Raw genomic sequence first — 23554 nt, forward strand, 5'->3', positions numbered from 1 at the left:
ACATGTAAGTGACACTTTTAACAATAAATATTCGTCAATTTGTTATAAACAATTTTTTTTTTAATTTTTTTTTTCTCTAGATGTTATAAATAAAAGTTGACAAAAGATTTTTTATAAAAAAATAATACTGAATTAGCATTAAAAATTTGTTAAAGAACTTTTTTCTTTGTACAATATTGAAATATATATGTATTTTACATTTAATTTTATAATCTTTTTAACAGGTAATACACTAAAAATTGTGTATATTCGTTAATTTATATTCACTTATATACATTTGTTTATATAGAGGTTGTCCTACATTTTTTTTATATATTATATTTTGTATTCACATTATGTTTGCGAGAGTTTGCCAATGATTTGTACAAAGAAAAAAGTTTTTATGATTCTTTAACAAAATTTTACTATATTGTTAAATTTCTAAAATAAAAATTTATTTTAATACTCTTTTGTGATTATTTTTGGTGCCAACTTTTATTTATCACAATACTAGAGAAAAAAAAATTGTTTATAACTAGTTAATGATTATTTATGGGAAAAAGGGTCATACAGATGCTCTTATTTTTATATGCAACCCCAAATTAAACGAAAACATTGAAATTGGACCATTATTAACGGAGATATTGGAAACTACTCCTCCGCCAATTTTCATACAAAAAGTTTTCATTTAGGGTGCTACCAATATCATCATTTTTCAAAATATTCTACAATTTTTATTATGTATATAAATGACATTGTTAAGTATTAAGGTTAATAGATGTAGTCACGCACTTTAAAATGTTAATATTGATAAATAAACAAATTAGGAATTTTTAAACTTGGAAAAGCTATCTCAGTAAAAATATATCTAGAAATTTTTTTCTTTTGGAAGTGTGTCAAAAACTACCAGGAACACGAATATCGAAAAATAATTTCAAAACTTTTAATCCCGGTGATGTTATTAAAAAAACAAATTACACCCGTTTTCAAACGCCATTTTGAAAGGGTGTTTCATTAAAATTTTAATTTGTCAATACATTTATCGAAAATATACATAAAAGCAAACAAAATGAGACCTTGTATACTCTATCGGCAACAACCGCGTTTTTGCAATTGAAAAAATGGTAATTTTTATAAACAAATTAAATATCTCATAAACTACTCAATATTTATCAACCAATTTTTTTTGTAAATTTATAGTGATATCATAGCGCAACTTTTTCTGTAAAACAAAATATTTTATAGTGCTTATTTATATTGCAAATAATATTTTTTTGGAAATTTGTTTTTCAATTTTGATTTACAATTATTTAAATAAATTATGGGTAAAATTTAATTTAGTAAGTCTCATATAAAGACTGTTTCTTCATCTTTGCAGAAAAGTATTGTAAAATCCATAATAAAAACAAGAATTGTCGCAGCAGTTAAAAAACTAAATTTTGTGCAAAAATTGTCAATTTTTAATTATTTAAACAATGATCCCCTCATATGAATCATATACTTTCTTGAAAATATCTTTTGTTTTGACCTAAACTTTGATAAAAAATTTATTCCTTACATGTATTGTAATTTTATTTGATCGGTCTATAATGTGTATTTGTGTAATTTGAACTATACGATAGTAAAAGTGATTCATGGTACACGGCGGGCGGCAGAGCGACGTTCATTGTCTTGATTTATCGGAAACAACAGGCAACCTATTTCAATCCAACTGTCTTAGCATTGTTTAAAAAAGACTATTTAAAAAATTATTTTTTTAACAATGGTCTTAGTCTTCAGTGTTCTTAAATAACATAATAACATCGTTCCGATTGTGACTGTATTGTGTGTAGTAGTCTTGTATTGTTGGCTTCCGTTTGCTTAGGCTTGTGTTTACGTGTTTTTAGTAATTTAGATGTGTACTGTGCATAGATATTTCATGTTATTTTAATTATAACGGAGTTTATCTGTAAGTATACCATATTTTATTAATTTTTACCATATTCTCCGGCTAACCCGGATCGGCCGCGGTCCCGATTAATCCGAGTTATCGAGGTTCCACTGTAGTGTCAAAATTTGATAAATGTCAATAGTGTCAAAGTTTCATGATTTAGTGGAGTAAACTTGCCTTCCGTTGGACCAATTACAAACAAGCATTACACCGCGGTAAATTTGAATTACCAGTTTAAAATCGAGGTATAGTGGAAAAGAAATGTTCAAATTTCGACCACTACCGAATCTTCCTGCGCCCGAATATCCCCGATGCTTCTTCAGTTTTAGACCCGTTTACCATGTATAACGCCCGGTTTCATAATCAACTTAAAGTGAACATTAACTAAAGTTCACTTTAACGTTGACATTTACCCATATGAATTGCATTGACAAGGGTAACAACTTAAAGTCCACTTTAACTGATTATGAAACCGGGCGTAACCCTGTTAGATTTCATCTCACAATACGAATTTACAAAAAAATTTTATTTTATAGTATTTTTATTTACTTTCTATGTTAGAAATAATATTTCTAACAATTATTAAAGCTAATTGGCTCTCCCCAAAGCCATAAATTCCACAAAAAGAAGAAGAAGAAAAAAATACCTACGCATTACTACACCCTTCCTCGAGGCACTTACGAAATTTTTTCAAAATTGCAAAATTTTTCATCAAGTTATCGCGAAAAAGGATAAAATATGAGATTCTATCTAACGGCGCGACTACTCGCGGGTTAAGCTTGTCGCTCACTTATGCGCTGCACTGCGAAGCGCGGAGAAAAACGTTGCTATGTTTTCTTCATGTAGTTAAATATACCCGCGCGTATCTGTGCGAGGAACACTCCTTTTATAAACCTTCTTCTCCGCGCTTCGCTTCGCCGTGCAGCGCATAAGTGAGCGACAAGCTTTAGTCGGGTGTTCCCTCTGCCCCGTTCCTCTCGTGAGTTCATATCCGCTTGGAAAGGTACTTTAGGTACCTGGTTACCAAATGGTGGGAAATGATCATCCATTCGATATCCCTAATTTTTATAAATCGGGTTTTCTCGCCATATAGCATCCTTACCACCCTCCTTATAATTATATGTAAAGGGGTGGAGATTTGGTGGGGCCTCTATAATTGCTGTTGGTGTGCCCCTCATGCTCCCTGTGATTCCGTATATTTTGCTGAATTCTACTAGTATTTTGATTAAAGAGCCATCTTTCGACAAAGTAGCTTATGTATATTTGTATGAACTCCTGATTAGTAAACTGTCTAATGGTTCAGATCTTTGCTAATTTAATAATCACAAGGTTCTACCAACATTAAAATTTATTTCATCATAATACCTATTACTAATATTTCATAATAGATATTACTGATAAGAATAGGTCAAACAACATAGTAATGCAGATTCCATACTTATGACATTAGCGCCAGTCATGTCTGAATTGGACTTTGACCGTCTGGCAATAAAATGCCATTGGTTGTTATTGGGATTGTATTGCCAGACGGCCAAAGTCTGATGTAACTGGTTCCAATTTCGGTAAGCATTGGATCTGCATTACCGACCGCTCCGATTTTTATTACGCTTCAGTGCCTTTTGCTATCAAACTATTCAATATCTGAATCATATAGATAGCCTCACTAATCGTGATGTTATACCGGCTATACGTTTGCTTTTTAAAAAGTAGATGGTGTTGGTACACCTTTTAATATAACGGCTGATTTTATTTACGGGAAGAATATACATAAGCTACTTGGTCGAATACAATATCTGGGACACTTAATGAGGGGACCGCGATATGAAATGCTAAGACTGATAATACAGAGGGAAAGATAAGAGGCGGAAGGAGTATAGGAAGAAGGAGAGTGTCATGGTTAAAGAATTTAAGGGACTGGTTTAGATGCAGTTGTATAGAACTCTTTAGAGCAGCAGTGGATAGAGTAAAGATAGTGATGATGATATCCAACCTCCGATTATAGCCCGATCAAAGAACAATCTGACCCCAAAAAAAAATAAAGGAGGGATGAAAATTTGGGAATAGGTAGTTGAAATTGTCTATTATTATACAGGGTATTTCATTGGGAAACGGAAATACTTTAATTGTGAATAGAGGTCACCGAGGCGGTTCTACGTATACTACATTTTTTGCCCTACCGACTTTTATAACCGACAGGGTGTTTTATCGATTTTGCCAATTTCTTTCCTAAACCATAACTTTAGAACCACCCTGTATATTTTTTTGATATTTGGTACACATATGTCTCATTCAAAACCCAAACGACCGACATACTAATCACAAGAAAAATTCAGGTCCGGATTAAGAAAAAAATATAAAGTAATTGTGACCTTAAAACAACACCGGTATATTAAAATTATGAAAATCTGTTTGCATATTTAAAAAGAGCACAAAAACTTAGTCTAACCGTTTGCTTCAATTTTTCGGCCAGACAATTTTATGACTTTAATTTTGAAATTATATTTGATTTTTTAAGAACTCTGACATTAAAAAGCAGGTACTATTAACTTTTAATTATAAATTATTAAAGCTATTGAATAAATACTTATTTTAAAATTAATCAATACTAATTTACTACATTGGAACGACCCAATTATTAATCACACGAAAAATTCAAGTCCGGATTAACAAAAAAACATAAAGTAATTGTGACCTTGAAAGAACACCCTGTGTATTGACATTTTTAAAATTTGTTTGCACATTTGAAAACACCACAAACATCTGAGTTTATTGGTTTGCTTTAAGTTTTTGTGGAGGAAATTTAATTACTTTAATTTTGAAATTAAATATATGTATTGATATTTTAAGAACTTTGAAAGTAAAAAGCAGATTTTTAAAGCACTTTTAACAATAAATTATTAAAGTTATTAAATAAATATACAAAAATAGACGGTTTAGTTTTATTAAATAAATGCCCATTTTAAAAATAATCAATACTTATTTACGACATTCGAACGACCCACTTACAAATCACAACAAAAATCCAGGTCCGGATTAACAAAACAATATCAAGTAATTGTAACCTTGAAACAACACCCTGTATATTGAAATTTTCAAAATCAGTTTTGCACATAGGTATGAAAAGAGCGTGAAAAACTAAGTTTATTCGTTTACTTAAATTTTTTGGCCAGATAATTTAATGAATTTAATTTTGAAATTATGTCGAAATTTTTAAGAACTCATAATAAAAATTTCGATCTAATTTCAAAGGTAATGTCATTAAATTGTCTGTACAAAAAATTAAAGCAGGACATTAAACTTAATTTGTCGTGCTCTCTTCAGGTGTGCAAACGTATTTTAAAAATTTCAATATACAGGGTGTTTTTCAAGGTCACAATTACTTTGTATTTTGTTGTTAATACGGACCTGGATTTTTCTTGTGATTAGTAAGTGAGTCCTTCTAAAGCAGTAAATAGTAACTGATTATTTTTAAAATAAGTATTTATCTATTAACTTAAATGATTTATTATTAAAAGTGCTTTAAAAACCTGCTTATTAATTTCAGGGTTCTTAAAATTTTGAATAAGTATATTTAATTACAAAATTAAAGTTAATAAATTTTTGCACAACAATCAAAGTAAACCGATAAAGTCGGATTTTTGCGGTCTTTCCAAATGTGCAAACAAATTTTTAAAATGTCAATATATAGGGTGTTGTCTCAAGGTCACAATTACTCTATGTTTTTGTGTTAATCCGGACCTGGATTTTTCTTGTGATGAATAATTGGGTTTTTCCAATGTGGTAATTAAGTCTTGATTCATTTTAAAATGAGTATTTATTCAATAACTTTAATAATTTATAATTAAAAGTTAATCATACCTGCTTTTTAATGTTGAGTTCTTAAAAAATTCAATATAATTTCAAAATTAAAGTCAAAAAATTGTCTGGCCGAAAAATCGAAGCGCACCATTAGACTTAGTTTTTATGCTCTTTTCAAATATGCAAACAGATTTTCAAAATTTCAATATACAGGGTATTGTTTTAAGGTCACAATTACTTTATAATTTTTTGTTAAACCGGACCTGGATTTTTCTTGTGATTAGTATGTCGGTCGTTTGGGTTTTGAATGAGACATATGTGTACCAAATATTAAAAAAATATACAGGGTGGTTCTAAAGTTATGGCGTAGGAAAAAATGAGCAAAATCGATAAAACACCCTGTAACTCGGATATAAAAGTCGGTAGGGCAAAAAATTCAGTATAACTAGAACGGCCTCGGTAACCTCTATTCACCATTAAAGTATTTCCGTTTCCCAATGAAACACCCTGTATAAGAAAAAGTTTACAATTCTACATCCCCTCCACATTACAAAAATAGAGCGGAATATCCCCCTCTCAACGGTGAAAAATATACATTCAAAATAAGTCTGGAATTGGATAAAATGGCTAATTCTAAGCAACTTTTGTTCTATAGAGTTTTTTCCCTTAGTCAATACTTTTCGAGTTATTTGCAAGTGAATATGTTCATTTTTAACAGAAAAACAGGTTTTTGGACGGTTTTTCGGAGATAACTCCAAAAGTAAGTATTTGAGCGAAAAAATATTCTTATCAAAAATATAGCTTATAAAAAACTGAAAAAAATGTTGTATGCTTGAGGTCTGTAGACCCAGTAGAAGCAGAGTTGTAGCTAATGAAAAGTAGGTTCTTCTTCATCAAATTCCAAATCGAATATTTCAATGTGAAATAACCCAAAAACGGAGCACTTTTCGTGGAAAATTCATTTCAACTTTTTTAAACTGTTTAAAAAAAGGTTTATTTTTGTTTTTTAAAAAAACTTGTAACAATAAAAGTAAGTGAGTTACGCTCAAAATATTGTTGGTCCCTTTTATTTTTTGGTAAAAAAATCGCGAAAATCACCCCCTAATTAGCATCACAAATAAATTTTATCGTTACCACTTCACAAGTTACTTTGCTTATGTATTATTTATATGATCTGTAAGTTTCATCGGTATAAAGTGCTTAATTTTGAAAAAGCTGTAGTTAAAATGGCTTGAACGAGTAACTAATCATTAATTTAGGCAAATTTTGAACAGCCATAGCATAACCACTTTTTGTCTAAAAAGAAAACAAAAAAACAAAAATATTCAGAAAAACAAAACGTACATTTTATTACTCTTTAAGATTTTTGGTATTACTAATAATTTTTAAGTTAATTCCATAAACAATTCTATTTTTTTTTCAAAATAAAAAAAAAATGTTTTATTTTAAGCCCAATTTTTTTTTCGAAAATGAGCTCTTTGAACCAATGAAACTTATAGATAATATAAACAATATAAAAGTAAAGTAACTTGTGAAGCGGTAACGATTAATTTTATTTGGGAAGCTAATTAGGGGGTGATTTTCGCTATTTTTGTACCAAAAAATAAAAGGGACCAACAATATTTTGAGCGTAACTCACTTATTTTTAATGTTAGAAGTTTTTTTTTTAAAACAAAAATAAACTTTTTTTAAACACTTTAAAAAGTTGTAATTAATTTTCCACGAAAAATGCTCTGTTCTTTGGTTATTTCACATTGAAATATTCGATTTGGAATTTGACGAAGAAGAACCTACTTTTCATTAGCTACAACTCTGCTTCTACTGGGTCTGCAGACCTCAAGCGTACACCATTTTTTTAAATTTTTTATAAGCTATATTTTTACTAAGAATATTTTTTTCGCTAGAATACTTACTTTTTGAGTTATCTGCGAAAAACCGCCCAAAAACATGTTTTTTTTTTGTTAAAAATGAACATATTCACTCGCAAATAACTCGAAAAGTATTGACTTAGTGAAAAAACTCTATAGAACAAAAGTTGCTTAGAATTAGTCATTTTATCCAATTAAGATCCAGACTTATTTTGAATGTATATTTTTCACCGTTGAGAGGGGGGTATTCCCCTCTATTTTTGTAAAATGGAGGGGGTGTAGAATTGTAAACTTTTTCTTATATAATAATAGACAATTTCAACTACCTATTCCCAAATTTTCATCCTTCCTTTATTTTTTTGGAGGTTTTCGTAAATTTTTTTCCCTGATCGGGCTATTAGGAGACGGCACTTGAATAGGAAGACTTGGTCGAAAGACGACTCTTTAATAACCCTTAGGTAACAAATTCTCCTGATCATGTTTTTAAAACACAGATACTTAACGCATTTGATTTTGTTCTGGTTCACCACTTCTTTTGTCACACCTCAGTTTTCCCTAGAACCGTGTTATGGTATCCAGTCCAGTTTGCTGTCATGTATCTAGTGGTATCAGTATTGTTTGAGACTCGGGAAAGTGCACCCTGAAAAGTTTTTTCAGGGTCTCTTCATCATTCAGTGTATTCACCTGACTTCTTTTGGAACCAGGGGCTTCTTATCTAAGGGTCTTTTAAAATAACTTTATGGAGCATTGACATTTCTGCAGTCTGGCCTATCTCCTCACAATGCCTTCTTCGTGATTTTCTTTTTGCCCTTCTCAAAGAAACAAAGGCCCGAATATATAAGTCAATTATTAGGCCAGTTATGACTTACACGGCCGAAACAAGACCTGATACAGTAAGCAAAACACAAAGACATCTGGAGACCAACGAGATAAAGATCTTAAGAAGGATTGCTGGAGACGGACTACAGGACAGGGTAAGAAGTGAGGAAATCAGACGCATATGTGGGGTAGACAATATAAATACCTGGGTAAAGAACAGAAAAGAAGAGTGGAATCAACACTTAAGCAGGATGTCTGAATCAAGGATAGTAAGAATAGCCAGAAGAAGTATAGGACGCCCAAGGAAAAGGTGGAATGACAATTTAGGGACAGAATGAAAGGCACCGTTGAAGAAAAACAGGCAGTACCTATATAAAAGAAGAAGAAAGATTATTCGAGATGCCAACTTAGTGTACGTTCAGAGTGGAGCGTAGAAAGAGCAGCGAGTCAAGAGTAAAGAGCAAAGCGGCGAAATCAAACTACTACTGGGAAGCGGAGGTACATAGACTAGGGCGTGATCCGAAGGTCGAGCAATCTGTCTAGCAAAGAGCATAGCGCCGAAATCAAAGCTATTAAATCAAACCAGTTTGATTTCTCCGCTCGCACGCGCTGGTACTATTTCGAAAAATGAATCTCGATGTCTTGATAGCGGAAGTGTTCCAAAGGGAACCGTTGTGGAATCAGAAAGATTTTCAACGTCATAATCGATACATTTTAGACAATAACTGGATTTTAGGCAATAGTGCAGGATCAGTTACCACCACCCGAACACGTAAACGATCTTCTGATGAAATAGGAAACGCTTTGATTCGCCTTGAAGAGAAAAAACTTGACATGGTGAGAAATAGAGCAATGCAGTCTCAATAAGTTGATGATAATGAATCTTTCTTCAACAGCCTCCTAGCATACATCAGACCCCTTTCACAAGCAGACAAGCTTTTACTTCGCTTGAGTATACAGGAACTTGTTTACGATGTGGTATTTGGTCAATATACAAATGGCCAGAATCCATCAACTTCTACTCCAAGGCAAAGCTTTTCCAATCCACCAACTTCTACTTTATGCCAAAACTTATCCAATCCATCGTTTATCCGATGAATTTGTAAATTTATAATAGTAGAGAGATATCGCAAATGCAAACGATAATATCGTGTCAAGACGTAAATAACGTATAACGTTCTATTTCAGCACAGGCAACAAGAGAGTTATCGCAAATGTTCTGGGGCGGGGCTTAACGTTATTATGACAACCGACGTTTACAATGTAACCTAGAAATTAATTTTGAGGAATACTGTAATTGTTTTTTATTGAAAAATGAATTTGGATATTGAGCTGGTTGACATGCATTTTAATTTTAATGATTTAACCAACAATAAATATAAATAGTTAGTATAAAAATAATATAAAATATCTGAATAAATAATATCCTAACCACAAAAAGTAGTCTATTGTAGACAAAATAAAAATGCACGTGTTTCCCAACATAAGATGATTCACAGTATTTAGTTTATAAAATTTGTATTCTATACATTATTTTTATGTTTCATCCCAAATGTCAAATTAGCGTTAACGTTATTACCGTCCCTTATTTCAACCTAAATAGCGGGACACGCTATCCGGTATTAGCGTAACATTCATTCTGCGCTTGCGTACATGTCAAAATAGCGTATTCCGCTATTAGCGTGCGATAAAAATGCATTTGCGATATCTCTCTAATATCTAACTACATGTAATAAAAACTTTTGATAAATAAAATATCTTATAATGACAATGACCTCATTAAATATGTGTCATGCCAACCTTAAAGTTACATTAAAGACGTTCAGCAGGTAAGATGGGGTTCTGGTTAAAATTCGTCCATGTTTTGGTCAATTTGTTTTGGATTTTTTCGAGTAGATAGTCGGAAGTCTCCACATTCATCCTGAAATATGCTTTGAATTTGACGAGATCCTCCTGAGGCTCTTTGAATAAATAGTGAAATCCATCTTGGCCTCCGCAGGATTGATTAATAGGATGAATTCCCTCTCCCACGAGTCAGGAAGTACCAGGTTTTCAATGATGAGTTTTCGAAAAAAAAAAACTGTCAATGACGGTCGCGTGGGAAAGAACTGAAAGACTCGCATGCTGCTCTCCGCTTCCACTCTGAACGTACACTTAGACAGCACAGGAACTATATTTAATATATCAGGCCAATCAGAACACGCTGACGTGAACATCATTAGCAGAACCACGGCCTATCAGCGGCAGCAGAAACAATGGAGCTGCACATTAGCCAAGTACAACAAAGTTTATCCTGAATAATACATCCAAGAGCCTAGGGATGTAGATATATAGATTTTACGATAGAAACCCTATAAATCATGTCTATAATGTATCTTTTTAAGAAAGGTAGTGTATTATGAAGAGTAAAATCCTAAAATCGAAGGGAAAAGGGATCCTGGTAGACGACGAACATCCTGGCTGAAAAACATTCGCGGCTGGACCGGGTTAAACACACAGACGCTTTTAAGAAAAGCAGAAGATAGAAACTAATTTGCAATGGGTATAGCCAACCTTCATTAGTGGAGTCGACAGTAGAAGAAGAAAGGTTACTCAACAACTTTTGGAGCGGTTTGTAAACATTTACACAAGCAAAATTCGATGGAAAAAAATCTTACTATAATAAGTAAATCTCTCTAAAATGGGTAGCACCAGATATCTTTTCTTCTTGATGTGCCTATCCGTGACGAATGTTGGCGATCATCATGGCAATCTTCACTTTATCTGCAGCAACGCGGAAAAGCTGCACATATGTTGTATTGAACCACGTTCTGAGGTTCTTTAACCAGGATGTTCTTCTTCTTCCACCAGATATAATAGAATATAACTTCATCAGAATTCCTAAGGAGAAGCTGCAGAGTAACAAGGAGAGATAGAATAAATAACATAGAGATTAAGAGAAGAATGGGAGTGAACTCAGACATAATAGACTACATCGAACAGAAGAGATTAACCTGGTACGGACATGTCAGAAGAGCAGACCAAAATCGGTGGATAAAGCGAATAACAGAGTGGAGCCCGATAGGAAAAAGGAAGAGAGGCAGACCCCGAAGATCCTTCAGAGATGAAGTAGACGAAGCAATGGAGAGAAGAAATCTACAGAAAGGGGACTGGCAAGACAGAAAGAGCTGAAGAGAACGGTTGAGTGAAGGAATACAGTGAAAACTGTGGAAATCCTTAGTAAATATATATATATATATATATATATATATATATATATATATATATATATATATATATATATATATATATATAGGAGCAAGGTTACCAATTTTGGTCAGGTTGTTAGAAGACCCGCAGTCGCAAGGCTACAACTAACATTGCCAAGGAGGTAAAGCTACCTGAGGAAATGAAAAGCCATAACATTATTAAATAAAATGATGTTGGATAATCGAGTACAAATATAAAAATAAATAAGCAAAATCATTGACAAATACTCGTAAAGTGAATGCGAATTTAGTTGAAAATATATAAAATGATGAAAGGTCATCATTCCATACATTTCTGTGCAACTATTTACACCGGTGTTTCGGCCTATTTGGGCTTCGTCAGTATAGTGTAGCAAGTTAAAAAAGTTGTTTGTTAACTTGTAAAAGGATTACTACAGGAGCAAGGTTACCAATTTTGGTCAGGTTGTTAGAAGACCCGCAGTCGCAAGGCTACAACTAACATTGCCAAGGAGGTAAAGCTACCTGAGGAAATGAAAAGCCATAACATTATTAAATAAAATGATGTTGGATAATCGAGTACAAATATAAAAATAAATAAGCAAAATCATTGGCTAATACTCGTAAAGTGAATGCGAATTTAGTTGGAAATATATATAATGATGAAAGGTCATCATTATATATATTTTATATATTTCCAACTAAATTCGCATTCACTTTACGAGTATTAGCCAATGATTTTGCTTATTTATTTTTATATTTGTACTCGATTATCCAACATCATTTTATTTAATAATGTTATGGCTTTTCATTTCCTCAGGTAGCTTTACCTCCTTGGCAATGTTAGTTGTAGCCTTGCGACTGCGGGTCTTCTAACAACCTGACCAAAATTGGTAACCTTGCTCCTGTAGTAATCCTTTTACAAGTTAACAAACAACTTTTTTAACTTGCTACACTATACTGACGAAGCCCAAATAGGCCGAAACACCGGTGTATATAGTTGCACAGAAATGTATGGAATGATGACCTTTCATCATTTTATATATTTCCAACTAAATTCGCATTCACTTTACGAGTATTAGCCAATGATTTTGCTTATTTATTTTTATATTTGTACTCGATTATCCAACATCATTTTATTTAATAATGTTATGGCTTTTCATTTCCTCAGGTAGCTTTACCTCCTTGGCAATGTTAGTTGTAGCCTTGCGACTGCGGGTCTTCTAACAACCTGACCAAAATTGGTAACCTTGCTCCTGTAGTAATCCTTTTACAAGTTAACAAACAACTTTTTTAACTTGCTACACTATATATATATATATATATATATATATATATATATATATATATATATATATTGATGTGATCTTGATTATTGATATGAGATAATATTCTTATATGTCATTTAATTTAATCAATGCATTAATAATAATCTAATTAATTTACCAGATCACATATCAATATGTTTTCAATCTCAGGGCTTTTTATAAAATTAATTACTTACTTACGTGGCTTCTAAGTATTTCTCAATGGTTCCTAATCGGGATAGGAAAGAAAAGAGTAAAATAATACACACATATGGGTTACAATTATAATCAAAATATTGTTTATTTTATTTAAATGGCAATCACTGCTTAATATTTGCTAGATCTTATTATTCTTAAACATAACATTTACAAATGGGAATCTTATTTCCTTTTGGTTTCCAATTGAAAGTTTTTATTAACATTTAACTATTAGGATTTATTAGCAACAATTCTATTTAAGTTTGATGAAGCTTTTCTGATATTATTTATTATGTTCTTCAATTTATAATGTGGTATTTAATACGAAAAACCCATACATTCATGTCCAAACAAATGAGACTGACCTTTTTCTGGTGAACTGAGAATGTCTTCACACAAGACCCGTTTCCTGCTATCCTTGGCTGCGATCAAAACCTCGTCCTGGCTTTCAGTAATGTTGTCCTTTGAAAACTAGCTCGTATAGCTCTCGTTCCTGCTTGTGTCGTGATGCTGTATTCTACCTTTTTCGAAACTGCAATCAGCTACCGGGACACTCTTGGCTCAAGGAGGTTCTTTTACTCTCAACCTGGCCTACCTCTCGTTCCACGATAGATACTCCACACTCACGGAACTACACCGGCTTTCTCACTCTCCGTACACTACCGTCTACTACTGGACTTCACTTCTCGACAGCTCAAAACATTCTGATCTATATTTGTCATTCATTTCCCTACTTTCTAAATATCCCTTCCAGATTCACAAATCAACCTTCCACCACCAACTCTCATTCGCAGTATTCCTCAAAACCAATTTTTAATCTTTCTAAATATGCTTAATGGATTTCAAAAAAGAAATAGTTAATTCCCATTCTAAAATTACTTTCTACTATTTACAAAATTTAATGACCTATTCTCTATTTCAACTGAGTCTTATTTAGCATCGGCTAATGATCGAACCTTCCGCGAACAACGATAATGACCTATTATCGATTCCAACTGAGTCTTATTTAGCATAGGCTAATGATCGAACCTTCCGCGAACAACGATAATGGTACGCGCCATTCACTTTGTTTATTCTAAGCGCATTTTCCCGAGTTTCGTTTAATCACTTCTTAAAATTAAATATAACAATTTGTTGTATACAGGTTGTTCTACATTTATATGCCCGTGGTTGAGAAAATTGAAAATATTTTATATTAAATTGAATCCTTTTTATAATTATCAAAATTTAATTTTCATATCAAATAGAAATATAACAATATATATATATATATATAAAGAAGTTTGGTATTATTGACTGATAATATGTAGACTTTAGTTTTTTAGAAATTTATATTTTACCCTTAGAAATAAATGACTGCAACCTCAATAAAAAACTAAAGTCTATATATATATATATATATATATATATATATATATATATATATATATATATATATATATATATATATATATATATATATATATATATATATATAATAAGGATGTTAAGTAAGCGAGTACAACTATAAACATAGAAAAGAAAAATCATTGGCAAATAACTCGCAATGTGAATGTAAATACAAAATTAACAATACAAAAAGATGGAATGCAACTGCAGACACGTGTTTCTGACTCATTAGTCGTCATCAGTACAGTATAGCCAAGTTAGAAGAATAATAGTTTAACTTGGAAAAAGATCACTACAGGAGCAATATTACCATTTGTGACAACAGTGTCAGAAGACCCTGCCTTTCAGGGCGACGACCAACACAGTCACGGAGGTAAAGCTACCTGAGGAAAGAAAAGCCAAAACCTTATACAATAAAGGATGTTAAGTAAGCGAGTACAAATATAAACATAGAAAAGAAAAATCATTGGCAAATAACTCGCAATGTGAATGTAAATACAAAATTAACAATACAAAAAGATGGAATGCAACTGCAGACACGTGTTTCTGACTCATTAGTCGTCATCAGTACAGTATAGCCAAGTTAGAAGAATAATAGTTTAACTTGGAAAAAGATCACTACAGGAGCAATATTACCATTTGTGACAACAATGTCAGAAGACCCTGCCTTTCAGGGCGACGACCAACACAGTCACGGAGGTAAAGCTACCTGAGGAAAGAAAAGCCAAAACCTTATACAATAAAGGATGTTAAGTAAGCGAGTACAACTATAAACATAGAAAAGAAAAATCATTGGCAAATAACTCGCAATGTGAATGTAAATACAAAATTAACAATACAAAAAGATGGAATGCAACTGCAGACACGTGTTTCTGACTCATTAGTCGTCATCAGTACAGTATAGCCAAGTTAGAAGAATAATAGTTTAACTTGGAAAAAGATCACTACAGGAGCAATATTACCATTTGTGACAACAATGTCAGAAGACCCTGCCTTTCAGGGCGACGACCAACACAGTCACGGAGGTAAAGCTACCTGGGGAAAGAAAAGCCAAAACCTTATACAATAAAGGATGTTAAGTAAGCGAGTACAACTATAAACATAGAAAAGAAAAATCATTGGCAAATAACTCGCAATGTGAATGTAAATACAAAATTAACAATACAAAAAGATGGAATGCAACTGCAGACACGTGTTTCTGACTCATTAGTCGTCATCAGTACAGTATAGCCAAGTTAGAAGAATAATAGTTTAACTTGGAAAAAGATCACTACAGGAGCAATATTACCATTTGTGACAACAATGTCAGTAGACCCTGCCTTTCAGGGCGACGACCAACACAGTCACGGAGGTAAAGCTACCTGAGGAAAGAAAAGCCAAAACCTTATACAATAAAGGATGTTAAGTAAGCGAGTACAACTATAAACATAGAAAAGAAAAATCATTGGCAAATAACTCGCAATGTGAATGTAAATACAAAATTAACAATACAAAAAGATGGAATGCAACTGCAGACACGTGTTTCTGACTCATTAGTCGTCATCAGTACAGTATAGCCAAGTTAGAAGAATAATAGTTTAACTTGGAAAAAGATCACTACAGGAGCAATATTACCATTTGTGACAACAATGTCAGAAGCCCTTCCTTTCAGGGCGACGACCAACACAGTCACGGAGGTAAAGCTACCTGAGGAAAGAAAAGCCAAAACCTTATACAATAAAGGATGTTAAGTAAGCGAGTACAACTATAAACATAGAAAAGAAAAATCATTGGCAAATAACTCGCAATGTGAATGTAAATACAAAATTAACAATACAAAAAGATGGAATGCAACTGCAGACACGTGTTTCTGACTCATTAGTCGTCATCAGTACAGTATAGCCAAGTTAGAAGAATAATAGTTTAACTTGGAAAAAGATCACTACAGGAGCAATATTACCATTTGTGACAACAATGTCGGAAGACCCTGCCTTTCAGGGCGACGACTAACACAGTCACGGAGGTAAAGCTACCTGAGGAAAGAAAAGCCAAAACCTTATACAATAAAGGATGTTAAGTAAGCGAGTACAACTATAAACATAGAAAAGAAAAATCATTGGCAAATAACTCGCAATGTGAATGTAAATACTGACATTGTTCTAGAGATACTAAATTCTGACATTGTTGTCACAAATGGTAATATTGCTCCTGTAGTGATCTTTTTCCAAGTTAAACTATTATTCTTCTAACTTGGCTATACTGTACTGATGACGACTAATGAGTCAGAAACACGTGTCTGCAGTTGCATTCCATCTTTTTGTATTGTTAATTTTGTATTTACATTCACATTGCGAGTATTTGCCAATGATTTTTCTTTTCTATGTTTATAGTTGTACTCGCTTACTTAACATCCTTTATTGTATAAGGTTTTGGCTTTTCTTTCCTAAGGTAGCTTTACCTCCGTGACTGTGTTGGTCGTCGCCCTGAAAGGCAGGGTCTTCTGACATTGTTGTCACAAATGGTAATATTGCTCCTGTAGTGATCTTTTTCCAAGTTAAACTATTATTCTTCTAACTTGGCTATACTGTACTGATGACGACTAATGAGTCAGAAACACGTGTCTGCAGTTGCATTCCATCTTTTTGTATTGTTAATTTTGTATTTACATTCACATTGCGAGTTATTTGCCAATGATTTTTCTTTTCTATGTTTATAGTTGTACTCGCTTACTTAACATCCTTTATTGTATAAGGTTTTGGCTTTTCTTTCCCCAGGTAGCTTTACCTCCGTGACTGTGTTGGTCGTCGCCCTGAAAGGCAGGGTCTTCTGACATTGTTGTCACAAATGGTAATATTGCTCCTGTAGTGATCTTTTTCCAAGTTAAACTATTATTCTTCTAACTTGGCTATACTGTACTGATGACGACTAATGAGTCAGAAACACGTGTCTGCAGTTGCATTCCATCTTTTTGTATTGTTAATTTTGTACTTACATTCACATTGCGAGTTATTTGCCAATGATTTTTCTTTTCTATGTTTATAGTTGTACTCGCTTACTTAACATCCTTTATTGTATAAGGTTTTGGCTTTTCTTTCCTCAGGTAGCTTTACCTCCGTGACTGTGTTGGTCGTCGCCCTGAAAGGCAGGGTCTTCTGACATTGTTGTCACAAATGGTAATATTGCTCCTGTAGTGATCTTTTTCCAAGTTAAACTATTATTCTTCTAACTTGGCTATACTGTACTGATGACGACTAATGAGTCAGAAACACGTGTCTGCAGTTGCATTCCATCTTTTTGTATTGTTAATTTTGTATTTACATTCACATTGCGAGTTATTTGCCAATGATTTTTCTTTTCTATGTTTATAGTTGTACTCGCTTACTTAACATCCTTTATTGTATAAGGTTTTGGCTTTTCTTTCCTCATGTAGCTTTACCTCCGTGACTGTGTTGGTCGTCGCCCTGAAAGGCAGGGTCTTCTGACATTGTTGTCACAAATGGTAATATTGCTCCTGTAGTGATATTTTTCTAAGTTAAACTATTATTCTTCTAACTTGGCTATACTGTACTGATGACGACTAATGAGTCAGAAACACGTGTCTGCAGTTGCATTCCATCTTTTTGTATTGTTAATTTTGTATTTACATTCACATTGCGAGTTATTTGCCAATGATTTTTCTTTTCTATGTTTATAGTTGTACTCGCTTACTTAACATCCTTTATTGTATAAGGTTTTGGCTTTTCTTTCCTCAGGTAGCTTTACCTCCGTGACTGTGTTGGTCGTCGCCCTGAAAGGCAGGGTCTTCTGACATTGTTGTCACAAATGGTAATATTGCTCCTGTAGTGATCTTTTTCCAAGTTAAACTATTATTCTTCTAACTTGGCTATACTGTACTGATGACGACTAATGAGTCAGAAACACGTGTCTGCAGTTGCATTCCATCTTTTTGTATTGTTAATTTTGTATTTACATTCACATTGCGAGTTATTTGCCAATGATTTTTCTTTTCTATGTTTATAGTTGTACTCGCTTACTTAACATCCTTTATTGTATAAGGTTTTGGCTTTTCTTTCCTCAGGTAGCTTTACCTCCGTGACTGTGTTGGTCGTCGCCCTGAAAGGCAGGGTCTTCTCGACATTGTTGTCACAAATGGTAATATTGCTCCTGTAGTGATCTTTTTCCAAGTTAAACTATTATTCTTCTAACTTGGCTATACTGTACTGATGACGACTAATGAGTCAGAAACACGTGTCTGCAGTTGCATTCCATCTTTTTGTATTGTTAATTTTGTATTTACATTCACATTGCGAGTTATTTGCCAATGATTTTTCTTTTCTATATATATATATATATATATATATATATATATATATATATATATATATATATATATATATATATATATATGCTTTCTGTTGTTTTCCGGGTTTGACTCCGCGTTGAATAATTTTGGTTTTGAGAAAAACCATTATTTTGACGACGTTTCGGCAAGATCTCACTTGCCATTGTCAAGTCAGGTAGTTCCGCTTCTCGCTGCTGCTTGAAGTAAACTGAATTCTTACTCACGATACCGTCACTTATGTAGTTGATCCTGCTGCTGCTTGCCCTGCGCGAACTCTGGCTCTTGTTATCGGTCCAGTGTAGGTTGCAGTCGCCGGAGGGATGTTACGCGTGGATGTTGTGGCCTGATTTATTTTGGTCTTTTTCTTCAGTACCGTTTTCCATGTTGTAGGAAGCCGTTGCGCATCATCTCTTTGGTTTAAGCCGTTGGGATTTCTTTCAATTTCTATCGATTCTCTGATTTCCCGTTTTCTTTTTACTTCGATGTTAGCTAACATCGTTGTTTGGTTCAAGTTTATTGTGTGTCCTGTATTTGCGACATGTTGAGCCAGGGATGACGTGGTTTCTCCCCTTTCGATAGTGTTGGGTTATTACTGTACTGATTTATTTATTTGTGAACTATTACGCGAATTGACTTTTAATTATTATTAAATAAATAAAAGACTTACTTGAAATTGTTTAATTTATAACACTTACAATTTAACACTTAATTTTACAACAATATATCTAATTTATTTTACACTTACATACTAACTTATTTAATTCATTTGCAAATATTTATTTATCTACTTTAAAAATACATTTCAAACCCGTTCACAAAAACGTAACAATATAATATCGCGTCGAAATTAGTAAATGACTCACTAATTTCAAATCCCCTATTTATACATTTTATTACAATGTTCCAAAATAAGAAAGACTACACGAAAGAACCCATCCCATTCTAGAACAACAATCGAAGGGTTATTTACACAAATATCAAATAAGCATTTTCTAGAAAGAAATATCGAGGTTAATATACCTGTTAAAAAGGTCTCGGTCATAAATCAAATTATGTAAACAACCTCTCACAATAAATAAATAGGCAAGGAGCTGAAAACAGTCGCGTGACAAAATCACGTCACATTGCCCCCTCCTTAAAAGAAGGTTCCTCCTGGAACCCTGGCGGAACTCGAACTGGATGCCGGTATCTGCAACTGGACCCACTTCTACAACTCCCAGTTGTATAAAAGTGGCAAGGGACGGTCTTCGCTCCGCACCAGTAACTATGCGGATTGCAACAGACTAAAACCTGGACATCGGTGTCTTTAAAGATTTCTTCCACCATATTGCGGACAACTCTCCAGTCTAGTTGGCGGCATTCTAACTTTGGCATGGCTAACTTTTGCACGTCGGACTCCAACACGTGCTCTCTCAATTGAATTAAGGCATCCCATACATCTTGGTAGGTAGGTTGGTCATGGACAGTATGGGCCAGTGAATAGTCATCGGGAAGTGGGAGTAGATCTCGATTTTCTTCATTGGTAACACCATGTCTCGCTTTACCGGTACCTCCATAGGCCCCCATGAACTCCTCAAACGTGAGGTCAGGTATTTCTCGAACTTGGTTTACTTCCACTTCTTCATCTACGTCGTGGTCTCCCTCGTACGGCGCCAACCGGTTATGGTGGACTATCATCGGCTTTCCCCTAGGAATCTTGCTTATTCGGTAGATAACGTCATTGATTTTCTTGACAATGAGGTACGGACCTTCCCAGAACTGCTGCAACTTGGGAGAACAACCTGTTCGCTTCTTTGGATTATAAAGCCAGACTTTGTCGTTCTCCTTGAAACATCCCCTCTCGGCTTGGGTATCGTATCGTTTCTTCATTCGGTCGCTAGCGATCTGAAGATTAGAACGGACCAACTCATGTATATCGTCCATTCTTCTTCGTAATTCATTCACGTAATCCTCACCAGCAACATCTTCTCCAGGTCGACATCCAAACTCTAGATCACAGGGTAGACGCATCTCACGTCCAAATAGGACTTTTGCTGGTGTTTGGCCAGTTGATTCATTAACAGCAGATCTATAGGCCATTGCGAAGAACGGAAGGTACTGGTCCCAGTCTCGTTGATGATTGGACACCATCTTTGTCAAATACTTGCCGACTGTCCTATTCATACGCTCCACCATTCCATCCGATTGCGGGTGATAGGCCGTGGTTCTTGTCTTCTTCATGCCTAGTTTATCACAGATTCCTTGAAATAGATCGCTCTCAAAGTTCCTTCCTTGGTCACTATGGATCTCCAGAGGTACTCCGAATCGGCTGATACAGTCTTTGATTAGCACATCTGCAATAGTGGCGGCCTTCTGGTCTGGAATTGCGTAGATCTCAACCCACTTCGTGAAGTAATCCATTACCACCAACATGTATTTGGACCCATTGTCACTTTCTGGAAATGGCCTGGCAATATCCAAAGCTATTCTTTCAAACGGACTTCCAACATTGTACTGTCTCATAGGAGTCTTTCTTTTCCGGTAGGGTCCGTTAGTTGTAGCACAGGTAGTACATTTCTTACACCAGTCCTTCACATCGTCGGAACTATTCATCCAATAAAATCGTTCCCGAATTCTCTGAAGGGTTTTCTTTACACCAAAATGCCCTCCTGATGGACTGTCGTGTAACTGACGAAGTGCTTCGGCTACTCTGCTTTTTGGAATCACTAACTGTTTTCTCCTCACTGAACCATCATCATTTTCTATTATTCGTTTAAGCAAGCTGTCTTCCAAGATAAATGAGTCCCACTGGGCCCAATACGTCTTAACTGCTGAGCTTAGGCTTGATATTTCTTGCCAAGCTGGTCGACGATTTTCTTCTTTCCATTTTCGAATCTTTTGTAAAACTGGATCGTTGACCACTGTTGTTCTTAGCACTGCTGCTTCCTTTGACTCCGTTTTGTTGCAATGGGAACACTCTGCTGGGCACGGTCTTCTAGATAGAGAATCAGCGTTCCTGTGGCTAACTCCGGCCCGATGCTCGATCTTGAAATCATATTCTTGAAGTCGTTCAATCCATCTGGCTATCTGACCCTCTGGATTCTTAAACTGCATTAACCATTTAAGGGCGGCATGGTCGGTTCGGATTAGAAACTTCCTTCCGTAGAGGTATTGATAGAAGTGTTCCACTGATTTTACTACTGCTAGAAGTTCTCTTCTCGTGACGCAATAATTTCGTTCAGGTTTTGAAAGCACTTTACTAAAATATCCAAGGACTTGTTCCTGTCCTCCTTGAATCTGCGACAGCACTCCTCCAATTCCCACATTACTTGCATCCGTATCTAAGATGAACTCTCCTTCTGGCAGTGTATGGTATTATAATATCACCCTGTACAAAAGATGTTTAAAACTCATTCAAAGTCATTAATCCATGTAGTATCTGTTCTTGGATTCAATAACCGCAAGTAACATTGAATTGTCATGTTTTGTTATTATTTAAATGTGTATATAAACATTAACTCGGTCGAGAAAGAGTATTATGATTATCGATGTAGTTGGAAGGTATTCACGTATAGGATAGGTCAAGTTAATATTGTAAACAACTTATGTACTGAATCATCGACTTCGAATTAAATATAATGTTATCGGAAAACCTGAGTTTTAATTAATTGGGACCAGAAGGCAGTAACATCACACTATTTAATACATGGCTGATCCTGCAGATTAGAGGAGGTCTTCTGAAACGAGCAGAGATGGCGGCAACAAATTGGAAACGGAGGCGGCGAAGATGGACCAGGACGAAGATGGACAGGAAACCCAGAAACAAAGACAAAGTGATAAAATGTAAGTAAGAATGTCTATCTTTATTAAAAATGCTTCCCTCGTTTTTATATTATTATTGAACATTGAATATTTATCTTTGCTGATTCTTGAATAATTTATGAAGTATCGATTTTGTTTTAAGAATATCTATGAATTTTGAAACATAAAGTGATTTTGAATTGAATATTTTTATCAAAGTCTATTATATATGCTATTATTGAAGTTTTATTAAATTTTGAATTTATTTGAAAAATCTCTATCGGATTTCGATTTTTAGTACGGTTATTTTTGAATATTCTATGGAATATCGAATTTTTTTTTTCAAAAAATTTCTATCGAATTTTGAGATTTAAACTTATTTTGAATATATTTATTTAACTTTTGCATATGCTATTTTTGAATATTTATTGAATTTTTGTCGAATATGTATACTATTATTAAATTTTTATTAGCCAGTTGTTTTATTATTGATATTTATTGAGTAAATGTAGTACATTTGCATCGATTTTGTTTTAAATTTTGTATGATATGAACCTGAATTAATATTTTTTGAGTGATAAATGATATTTTTTTAATAATGATTAGTGATGACATACGATAAACATTGCTATAAGCAAGATATATATTTTTAACGAACCGACCTGATGCGTCGAGACAAGGAATTTGGAGAAGAACTATATAGATAAGAAGAAGAACTAACAATATTATAAGCTAAATATTATGAGGCGACTTGAGACAATAAGAAACCCACGGCTCTTGTCAAATTAGGAAGGTACTAAGTGATTTATAGAAGCTTGAACGCTTATTAAAGACCCACTCTGTGTTTTGAAGGGTACCTATTTTATTCATGATTATTCGTGAATAAACAACGGCCTCAAAGCAAGGGATTGAGGTTGTGATATTTTTAGAAGAATTTGAACCGCATAAAATACCTATTT

Source organism: Diabrotica virgifera, chromosome 10, assembly GCF_917563875.1.
Source record: "Diabrotica virgifera virgifera chromosome 10, PGI_DIABVI_V3a".
Taxonomy (NCBI): domain Eukaryota; kingdom Metazoa; phylum Arthropoda; class Insecta; order Coleoptera; family Chrysomelidae; genus Diabrotica; species Diabrotica virgifera.